We start from the raw sequence: 10,967 nt of genomic DNA on the forward strand, positions 1-10,967 counted from the left end.
ATGGCTTATACATACGCTTCTCCTCTGAGATTGTCCTTGACATGCACCTCCAACCCCTGGTCGTTCCCACAAGGGCTGGCCCTCAGCAATGACTGACTGATGAAGGCATATAATATCCTAGTTGCCTTGCCTCTGAGTGGTTCATACTCTGTGATACAGTTTATGCTTCTGAGCTCCTCACGGGATCAGACTGAGATTTCTCATGGAAGCACATTTTTTGCCTAGATTTTCCCCCTGCCCACCTCCCTCACAGTCCTGTAGGTTTCTCCTGAGAGTATTCTTTCAGTAAAGGACTTGCATGTGAGTCTCTGAATCTGAGTCTCTGAGTCCTGGACCTGAGTTAGAGAGGAATTTGAGATAGCTCCCCAGAAGGTTCAGAGTGAAGGCAATAGATGAGTGGGCGGGGCAGCTCCTCCCTTCCCTGCATCTCTGCTACTTCCTTCCTCTTTCCTCACTGCCTCTGTTGTCCTATGACATCTCGGTTGGTTCTAGATGTTTGGGACAGTTTTTGGGGAGCTCACCAACAGCACGTGGCATAAGTGGTCACCTTGGAGCCCTTTCATTACAGACCAGAAGTTCTCTCTTGAGCTGTAGAAAGTCTTTCATGCAGAGGCGATCCTTTAATAAGGCTGCCAAACAGTAATGGTTAATGTATTGGGGCCGGGGAGTGAGCAGTTTCCTTTGACAGCCAGAGACCGGACCAGGCAGATAAGAGAGAAAGTACAGAACCACGTTTTGGTGTTTAATTTGGCATCCCATAGCTCATTTTAATTACTTGGAAATAATTATCTCTGGCACGCAGCTTGGTTTGTCTTCGTGTAACTTGTGAGTCTTTCTTGCATGTTTGACTAAATCAAGCAGGTTGAAAGGAAGGGCTGAAGCCAAATGACATGTTCAGTGGTAAAGTGCAGAAAGTGCAGAAAGCGGGGGACCTGAAAGAGAAGACTTGAGGCATTGTGTCTTTGTGTCCGAGGCAAAGAGCACTAGCTGTTGAAATTAGAAGCAGGAGAGTCTTGAGGCTATTTTAGGAGCCAAGCTGTCAGAGCTGAGTGAGGGGGGTGGCATTGGGGGATAATGGAAAAGAGGCAGTCACCAAGGGGGACCCTGAAGGACAGCAGGCAAGAGCATGGGTTTTGGGGTTGGGGAGATAGGAATTTGAATCCTCATTCTATCACTTACTTGCTTAGTTGCTTTGAAAGATGAAATGACTTTATCAAAGTTTGTTTCCTTATATTATAAAATTAGAAAATGTCTTTGGTGCCATATCATCTTCCTTCTGTGTGCGACTTCTATCATAAATGCTGATTATCCTGCTGCTGCTAAGGGCTAGGGAGAGAATGGCATGTGGGTCACTTCTTCCCTATCTGGTGCCATGCAGACATTACTAATCAATCACAATTTTCTCTATCATCAAGCCTGACTGTGGCCTCAAAGTCTTTAAATAGCCCTTCTACCAGATACTCCCAATCTATGTGAGTTGGCATGCTCAGTGAAATAATGACTTCTGCTTTACAATGTTCCTCTTCTTTGATGTTTGGTATTCCCGTCTGTAAAATGAGTGTGAAGGGTTATCACTTTCAAGTTTTTCTAATTTGGTAGTCCAGTATTTAAAGAGGCAGAGAAATGGATCATCAGAGGTGGGATTATTTTGGCTCCCATGCCTTGTTTGATGCTCTGCAGATAATAACTCAGTTGCTAAAGCTGAGGCTGCTTACAAGAGGGAGGAGAAGTAGTCCAGGAAATTGGGGTCAGGAAATAGTGAGGATCCATGTTCTCATCTCCAATCTCCCGTCCCCTCTGGCCTGCTTGTCTTACCACATCCGCATCCATAACCTAATATGTCAGCCCCCACATAGTCCCAAATTGTCCCTCTCTGAGAACCATGTCATGGGTGAAGGTTTCCATCAGAGGGAGGAGCTGCCTCAATTTCAAAGCCTTCTTCTGCCTGGATCCTGCCTGCTCAGTTACTCACTGGCCTCCATGACTGGCCTTGAAATCTGTGAGCTATAACTGGCCTGACCCTGACTTTCTGTCAGTAAGCCTTGCATTGTTCTTAAAGGTTGATTTAACTTTTAAATAATATAGTTAATATGCCTTCATGGCAGTAAAATTAGAAAATAGTGGTAAACCAAAGACACAGTTCGCTGTTAAAAAGTGGTCATCTATTTTCTATCTAGACTTTCTGTGTATATGTGTATAGTTAAGATAATGTTTTATGAGCATATTTCCATGTTTCTAAATATGCTCTACTCTATTGAAAATGTCATCATCCAGGTTTGGTTTCTTCTGTTGCTTGCACTTTCCTTTTGTGCAGTTCACTGAAACTTTTATTGAGTTCTGTGCTGGTGCTGAGTCTCTGTGACCCACTGAGCCCAGAGCCTGGTAGGGGCGCCTGGTAGGGGCAGATAGACATGAAAGAACTGATGATGATACAGCTGGATCAAGTCTAGTAGAGATGGACACAAAATTTTCCAGGGGCCGAGGTTGCTGAGTGCTGAGCTGAGACTAGAAGGAACAGGGATCCTTCAGGGAGAAAGTTAGCAGAAATGTGAGGATGCACCGGCCCTTGAAGGAGTGTGACTTGCTGAGGTTAGGCTGTGCAGAGGGGGTGGAGTGGGGAAAATAAGCCAGGGCTGCAAATGTTTGGTTCACGACTAGGCCCTCTGTCTTGCAGTAGGCCGTCAATTAACATCTGATGAGTGAATCAGTGTTCCTAGGACTGACATTGTCTCTATCTTCTTTTCTGTACCTTGGCCTCAGCATTAAATTGGAGTAGGGTTGCACGTACCCAACCAGGACTGGGGACTGAGGTTGCCTGCATGGCTCGTGCTTCACGCAAGAATGTGTCAGCGTCCTTCCTATGGCTCATTGGGCCTCCATCATCATTCACGTGGACCAACTGGTAGCTTCTGCTTCTTCATTGGTTTGAGTCCACTTTGTCCTTGCCCCTAGGTACAGCCTTCATCCATTGATTTACTGGAGTTAGTTTGTGAGTATCCTGGCTTCTTCACCCCTCGGGGATAACTTGGAGGTTCTCTGGCTCTTGTTAAATTCCAGTTAGTCTGCATAGTAACATGCCTTTTATTGACTGTTTTTGTTTACCTGTCCTGTTCTCTATTCCCCCACTGGTGTTTGCTAGGATTCTGTCCCAAATAAACTAATTGAACGTAAATTCCATCTCAAGGTCTTAGGAAGAGGCCACACTTTGTGACTCAGTGGGGTAAGCCAAAGATGGCTGACTGGTCTTTCTGTAATCCTGTCTTAAAATAACCTGAACCAGAACCAAGTTCACACACTTGAAGTACTTCCTTCCAGACCCCTTTTCTTGACTAATGGCTCAGGATGAGCTTAACTAGTATGTATGCCGAGATGGAGTATTGCAAGAACAATCCTGTTTCCATGCATCATAAGGTAACATAGATGTCATCGAAAGGGGTTTGCTTGGATCTGAAGCAATAGAAAAGCCCCTGTTGGCTTCATTACTGTGTCTGCCAAACACTTTTATAAAAAAAAAAAAAAGATTCCAGAAGTGAAAATATTAGCATGTAACTACGTCCTGGCTGGTTGGCAAAGAGGAGCTTGTATGTGATTTCCATGAAGGATGTAAGTTCCAAACGAAGAAAATGGTTCAGTTAGTTAAAAAAAAGAAAGAAAAAAAAAATGAAATTTACATCTGAGACATGAAAAATTTTAAAGGTAGTTTATTTCTTTCTGCAGCACATAGAATTCTAATATCCAGGGCCCATATGAGGACAGGTTGAAAAGTGAAGGGTGTTCATTTTGGTCTGGGAAAGGACATGACCGAAGTTTGTAAACCAGTGTGTTTACATAATAATCTCATTTAATTCCCTCTAGCACTCCCTGGGATAAATAGCCTTCTTCCAGTTTGGCAAATGGGAAAAGGAATCCAGTGAGACCATGTGCTCAAGCTGGGTGTGCAACCCTGGTTTATGTGACCCTGATCTTGATGTCTGTGGTTTGCCTACCTCATCTAAATAGTTTTCCTAAAATCTGAATAATGAGTTTTTAGACATACATTCCTCACTGTTTGAATGTGGCACCCTTGGCGTAGAAAAGAGGTCAAAGTGGATGAACCAGTGGAACTTATTCCCATCTGTTTAACATATTTATATCACGAGCATTTTTGGTCTTGTGAGCTAAAGTAAGACAATTGGATTTTCCTCCAGGTGTAAAGAGCAACTCTTGAGCCTTTTTGGAAGGGGCAGTGACCTGGTCTGATTTATTTTTTAAAGGAGGGCTTAGTAAAGTCTTAAGTATTGGATAGTAAGTATTTTAGGCTCCCTAAGCCATACTGTCTCACAAGCACTTAATTCTGCTGCTGTATCATGAAAATAGCCATAGACAATACTTAAACAAATGGCTATATTCCAAACAAACTGTGTTTTTAAAACCAGGTGGCTGATTCAGGTGTTAAAAGGGCATGTTGACTACTGGGTGAAGATTATAGGTGGGGAAAGGATGGAAGCATGAGACTGATAAGGAAGCTCTGATAGTAAATCTAGTAAAAGATAATAGTAGCTTGTGCCATGATGGTATTAGGTGAGATTAGGAGAGAAGGACAGGTTTGGGATATAGTTCGGAGTGGAAGCCTGAAGGGCTTGCTGAAGGATTGGATGTGAGAGTTGAAGAAAAAAACCAAGAAGGACGCTTGTCTTTGGAGGTCGGACAACTGAGTGACGGGTGCCATTTCCTGAGATGGTGAAAACTGGGGGGAGGAGCAGGTCCTTTACTTCTAAATTCAAGCCCAGATCTGCTTTAGCATCTCTGGGTGGGGTTTGGGTATTGCTTGTTTTATCGCAAATGCAAAATGCAAACTTAGATGTGAATGGACTCCAACAGGATCACGTAAAAATGTTTTTAAATTGATTTTATTTGAGCTTCAAATATGACAGTGCATCACTTCATGCTTTGCATCAGATATACTTTGGCAGATGTAACAACCCTCTTCTGCCCCCCACTTGCCACTGGGGAGTTGCTGGAGTGAAAAGGTACCAATAATTCAGTGTTGTTGCCCCCCAGCAGGTAGCACCTTGCTATATTTGAAACAGGTGCTCAGAATATGTTAGAAAACACTGAGCTGTTACTTTGTTTTTATTTTTTTAATTTATTTTTTTATAGAGCAGGCTCTTATTAGTCATCAATTATTATACACATCAGTGTATACATGTCAATCCCAATCGCCCAATTCATCACACCACCACTCCCACCCCCCCACCACTTTTCCCCCTTGGTGTCCATACGTTTTTTTTCTTTAAATCTGTGTATCAATTTCTGCCCTGCAAATCTGTAACATTTTTCTAGGTTCCACATATATGCGTTAATATACGATATCTGTTTTTCTCTTTCTGACTTACTTCACTCTGTACGACAGTCTCCTGATCCATCCACGTCTCAAAAAATGACCCAATTTCGTTCCTTTTTATGGTTGAGTAGTATTCCATTGTATATGTGTACCACATCTTCTTTATCCATTCACCTGTCGATGGACATTTAGGTTGCTTCCATGACCTGGCTATTGTAAATAGTGCTGCAATGAACATTGGGGTGCATGTGTCTTTTTGAATGATGGTTTTCTCTGGGTTTATGCCCAGTGGTGGGATTGCTGGATCATATGGTAATTCTATTTTTAGTTTTTTAAGGAACCTCCATACTGTTCTCCATAGTAGCTGTATCAATTTACATTCCCACCAACAGTGCAAGAGGGTTCCCTTTTCTCCACACCCTCTCCAGCACTTGCTGTTTGTAGATTTTCTGATGATGCCCATTCTAATTGGTGTGAGGTGATACCTCATTGTAGTTTTGATTTGCATTTCTCTAATAGTGATGCTGAGCAGCTTTTCATGTGCTTCTTGGTCATCTGTATGTCTTCTTTGGAGAAATGTCTATCTAGGTCTTCTGCCTATTTTTGGATTGGGTTATGCATTTTTTAAATATTGAGCTGCGTGAGCTCTTTATATATTTTGGAGATTAATCCTTTGTCCGTTGATTCATTTGCAAATATTTTCTCCCATTCTGAGGGTTGTCTTTTTGTCTTGTTTATGGTTTCCTTTGCTGTGCAAAAGCTTTGAAGTTTCATTAGGTCCCATTTATTTATTTTTGTTTTTATTTCCATTACTCTAGGATGTGGATCAAAAAAGATCTTGCTGTGATTTATGTGAAAGAGTGTTCTTCCTGTGTTTTCCTCTAAGAGTTTTATAATGTCCGGTCTTACATTTAGGTCTCTAATCGCTTTTGAGTTTATTTTTGAGTATGGTGTTAGGGAGTGTTCTAATTTCATTCTTTTACATGTAGCTGTCCGGTTTTCCCAGCACCACTTATTGAAGAGGCTGTCTTTTCTCCATTGTATATCCTTGCCTCCTTGGTCATAGATTAGTTGACCATAGGTGCGTGGGTTTATCTCTGGGCTTTCTATCTTGTTCCATTGATCTATGCTTCTGTTTTTGTGCCAGTACCATATTGTCTTGATTACTGTAGCTTTGTAGTATAGTGTGAAGTCAGGGAGTCTGATTCCTCCAGCTCGGTTTTTTTCCGTCAAGACTGCTTTGGCTATTCGGGGTCTTTTGTGTCTCCATACAAATTTTAAGATTTTTTGTTCTAGTTCCGTAAAAAATGCCATTGGTAATTTGATAGGGATTGCATTGAATCTGTAGATTGCTTTGGGTAGTATAGTCATTTTCACAATATTGATTCTTCCAATCCAAGAACATGGTATATCTCTGCATCTGTTGGTATCATCTTTAATTTCTTTCATCAGTGTCTTATAGTTTTCTGCATACAGGTCTTTTGTCTCCCTGGGTAGGTTTACTGCTAGGTATTTTATTCTTTTTGTTGTAACGTTAAATGGGAGTGTTTCCTTAATTTCTCTTTCAGATTTTTCATCAGTAGTGTATAGGAATGGAGGAGATTTCTGTGCATTAATTTTGTATCCTGTAACATTACCGAATTCATTGATTAGCTCTAGTAATTTTCTGGTGGCATCTTTAGGATTCTTTATGTATAGTATCATGTCATCTGCAAACAGTGATAGTTTTACTTCTTTTTTTCCAATTTGTATTCCTTTTATCTCTTTTTCTTCTCTGATTGCTGTGGCTAGGACTTCCAAAACTTTGTTGAATAATAGTGGTGAGAGTGGACATCCTTGTTTTGTTCCTGATCTTAGAGGAAATGCTTTCAGTTTTTCACTATTGAGAATGATGTTTGCTGTGGGTTTGTCATATATGGCCTTTATTATGTTGAGGTAGGTTCCCTCTATGCCCACTTTCTGGAGAGTTTTTAATCATAAATAGGTGTTGAATTTTGTCAAAAGCTTTTTCTGCATCTATTGAGATGATCATATGGTTTTTTTTTTTGTTTTTTTGTTTTTTTGTTTTTTACAGTGTGCAGGCCTCTCACTGTTGTGGCCTCTCCCGTTGCGGAGCACAGGCTCCGGACGCGCAGGCTCAGCGGCCATGCCTCACGGGCCCAGCCGCTCCGCGGCATGTGGGTTCCTCCCGGACCGGGGCACGAACCCTTGTCCCCTGCATCGGCAGGCGGACTCTCAACCACTGCGCCACCAGGGAAGCCCGATCATATGGTTTTTATTCTTCAATTTGTTAATATGGTGTATCACATTGATTGATTTGCATATATTGAAGAATCCTTGCATCCCTGGGATAAATCCCACTTGATTGTGGTTTATGATCCTTTTAATGTGTTGTTGGATTCTGTTTGCTAGTATTTTTGCATCTATATTCATCAGTGATATTAGTCTGTAATTTTCTTTTTTTGTAGTATCTTTGTCTGCTTTTGGTATCAGGGTGATGGTGGCCTCATAGAATGAGTTTGGGAGTATTCCTTCCTCTGCAATTTTCTGAAAGAGTGTCAGAAGGGTGGGTGTTAGCTCTTCTCTAAATGTTTGATAGAATTCACCTGTGATGCCATCTGGTCCTGGACTTTTGTTTGTTGGAAGATTTTTAATCACAGTTTCAATTTCATTACTTGTGATTGGTTTGTCCATATTTTCTGTTTCTTCCTGGTTCAGTCTTGGAAGGTTATACCTTTCTAAGATTTTGTCCATTTCTTCCAGGTTGTCCATTTTATTGGCATAGAGTTGCTCGTAGTAATCTCTTAGGATGCTTTGTATTTCTATGGTGTCTGTTGTAACTTCTCCTTTTTCATTTCTAATTTTATTGATTTGAGTCCTCTCCCTCTTTTCCTTGATGAGTCTGGCTAATGGTTTATCAATTTTCTTTATCTTCTCAGAGAACCAACTTTTAGTTTTATTGATCTTTGCTATTGTCTTCTTTGTTTCTATTTCATTTATTTCTGCTCTAATCTTTATGATTTCTTTCCTTCTGCTAACTTTGGGTTTTGTTTGTTCTTTTTTCTCTAGTTCCTTTAGGTGTAAGGTTAGTTGTTTATTTGAGATGTTCTTGTTTCTTGAGGTAGGCTTGTATAGCTATAAACTTCCCTCTTCGAACTGCTTTTGCTGTATCCCATATGTTTTGGATCATCGTGTTTTCATTGTCACTTGTCTCTAGGTATTTTTTGATTTCCTCTTTGATTTCTTCAGTGATCTCTTGGTTATTTAGTAATGTATTGTTTAGTCTCCGTGTGTTTGTGTTTTTTACGTTTTATTCCCTGTAATTGATTTCTAATCTCATAGCGTTGTGGTCAGAAAATATTCTTGATATGATTTCAGTTTTCTTAAATTTACTGAGGCTTGATTTGTGACCCAAGATGTGATCTATGCTGGAGAATGTTCTGTGCGCACTTGAGAAGAAAGTGTAATCTGCTGTTTTTGGATGGAATGTCCTATAAATATCAATTGAACCTATCCGGTTTGTTGTGTCATTTAAAGCTTGTGTTTCCTTATTTATTTTCATTTTGGATGATCTGTCCATTGGTGTAAGTGAGGTGTTAAATTCCCCCACTATTTTTGTGTTACTGTCAATTTCCTCTTTTAGACCTGTTAGCAGTTGCCTTTTGTATTGAGCTGCTCCTATGTTGCGTGCATATATATTTATAATTGTTATATCTTCCTCTTGGATTGATCCCTTGATCATTATGTAGTGTCCTTCCTTGTCCCTTGTAACACCCTTTATTTTAAAGTCTATTTTATCTGGTATGAGTATTGCTACTCCAACTTTCTTTTGATTTCCATTTGCATGGAATATCTTTTTCCATCCCTTCACTTTAAGTCTGTATGTGTCCCTACGTCTGAAGTGGGTCTCTTGTAGACTGCATATACATGGGTCTTGTTTTTGTATCCATTTAGCAAGCCTGTGTGTTTTGGTTGGAGCATTTAATCCATTCACGTTTAAGGTAATTATCGATATGTATGTTCCTATGACCATTTTCTTAATTGTCTTGGGTTTGTTTTTTTAGGTCTTTTTTTCTCTTGTGTTTCCCACTTAGAGAGTTTCTTTAGCATTTGTTGTAGAGCTGGTTTGGTGGTGCTGTATTCTCTCAGCTTTTGCTTGTCTGTAAAGCTTTTGATTTCTCCATCGAATCTGAATGAGATCCTTGCCTGGTCAAATAATCTTGGTTGTAGGTTCTTCCCGTTCATCACTTTAAGTATATCATGCCACTGCCTTCTGGCTTGTGGAGTTTCTGCTGAGAAATCAGCTGTTAACATTATGGGAGTTCCCTGGTATGTTGTCATTTTTCCCTCACTGCTTTCAAGAATTTTTCTTTGTCTTTAATTTTTGCCAATTAGATTGCTATGTGTCTCGATGTGTTTCTCCTTGGGTTTCTCCTGTATGGGACTCTCTGCACTCCTGGACTTGGGTGGCTATTTCCTTTCCCATGTTAGGTAAGTTTTCGACTGTAATTTCTTCAAATATTTTCTGAGGTCCTTTCCCTCTCTCTTCTCCTTCTGGGACCCCTATAATGTGAATGTTGTTGCATTAATGTTGTCCCAGAGGTCCCTTAGGCTGTCTTCATTTGTTTTCATTCTTTTTTCTTTATTCTGTTCCACAGCAGTGAATTCCACCATCGTGTCTTCCAGGTCACTTACCTGTTCTTCTGCCTCAGTTATTCTGCTATTGATTCCTTCTAGTGTAGTTTTCATTTCAGTTATTGTATTGTTCATCTCTGTTTGTTCTTTAATTCTTCTAGGTCTTTGTTAAACATTTCTTGCATCTTCTTGATCTTTGCTTCCATTCTGTTTCCAAGGTCCTGGATCATCTTCACTATCATTATTCTGAATTCTTTTTCTGGAAGGTTGCCTATCTCCACTTCGTTTAGTTCTTTTTCTGGGGTTTTATCTTGTTCCTTCATCTGGTACATAGCCCTCTGCCTTTTCATCTTGTCTGTCTTTCTGTGAATGTGGTTTTCGTTCCACAGGCTGCAGGATTGTAGTTCTTCCTGCTTCTGCTGTCTGCCCTCTCCTCTTACTACTTCTATTCAGTATTATATTAGAGTTCCCTTTGTTGTCATATCAAGAGGAGTTGAGTTTCTATAAAGGTAGTCCAGTCCCCAATACTTTATGGAGCTTCTGATCTCAAAGGGACAGAGTGCTTCCAAGACTCTGAGGACCCCCACCTTCACCATAAAATCTTCACAGAAGAGGGTCTGCCATTTACTCACGGAGCTGCTGCAGGTGCTCATCACTGTTAGACTCAGGCATGGCAGTGATCCACTGAGCTGTTAAATATGGTTGTATACCTTATTTAGAGATCATGTGGTTCTGACTTATATATAATGGGTTTGGGACTTCACATTATCTTTGACTTTCTTTCGTCAATACATTCAGTGTAAATGTAATTACAACACTTCAAAGTAAAAGAGAAGTAAATAATTTCCTTTACTTTTCTCTTTCCCTGTTGTGAATTTTTGTGTGGATGCTGTGTGTGTGTGTGTGTGTGTGTGTGTGTGTGTGTGTGTACGTGTTGAGCTGACAAAAATGCTTCCAGTGGTGTGCATCCTCAGGGAATATATGTATCCTGAGCTATGTGATCCTGAGC

This window comes from Tursiops truncatus, chromosome 10 (assembly GCF_011762595.2).
Source record: "Tursiops truncatus isolate mTurTru1 chromosome 10, mTurTru1.mat.Y, whole genome shotgun sequence".
In the NCBI taxonomy this organism is placed as follows: Eukaryota; Metazoa; Chordata; class Mammalia; order Artiodactyla; family Delphinidae; genus Tursiops; species Tursiops truncatus.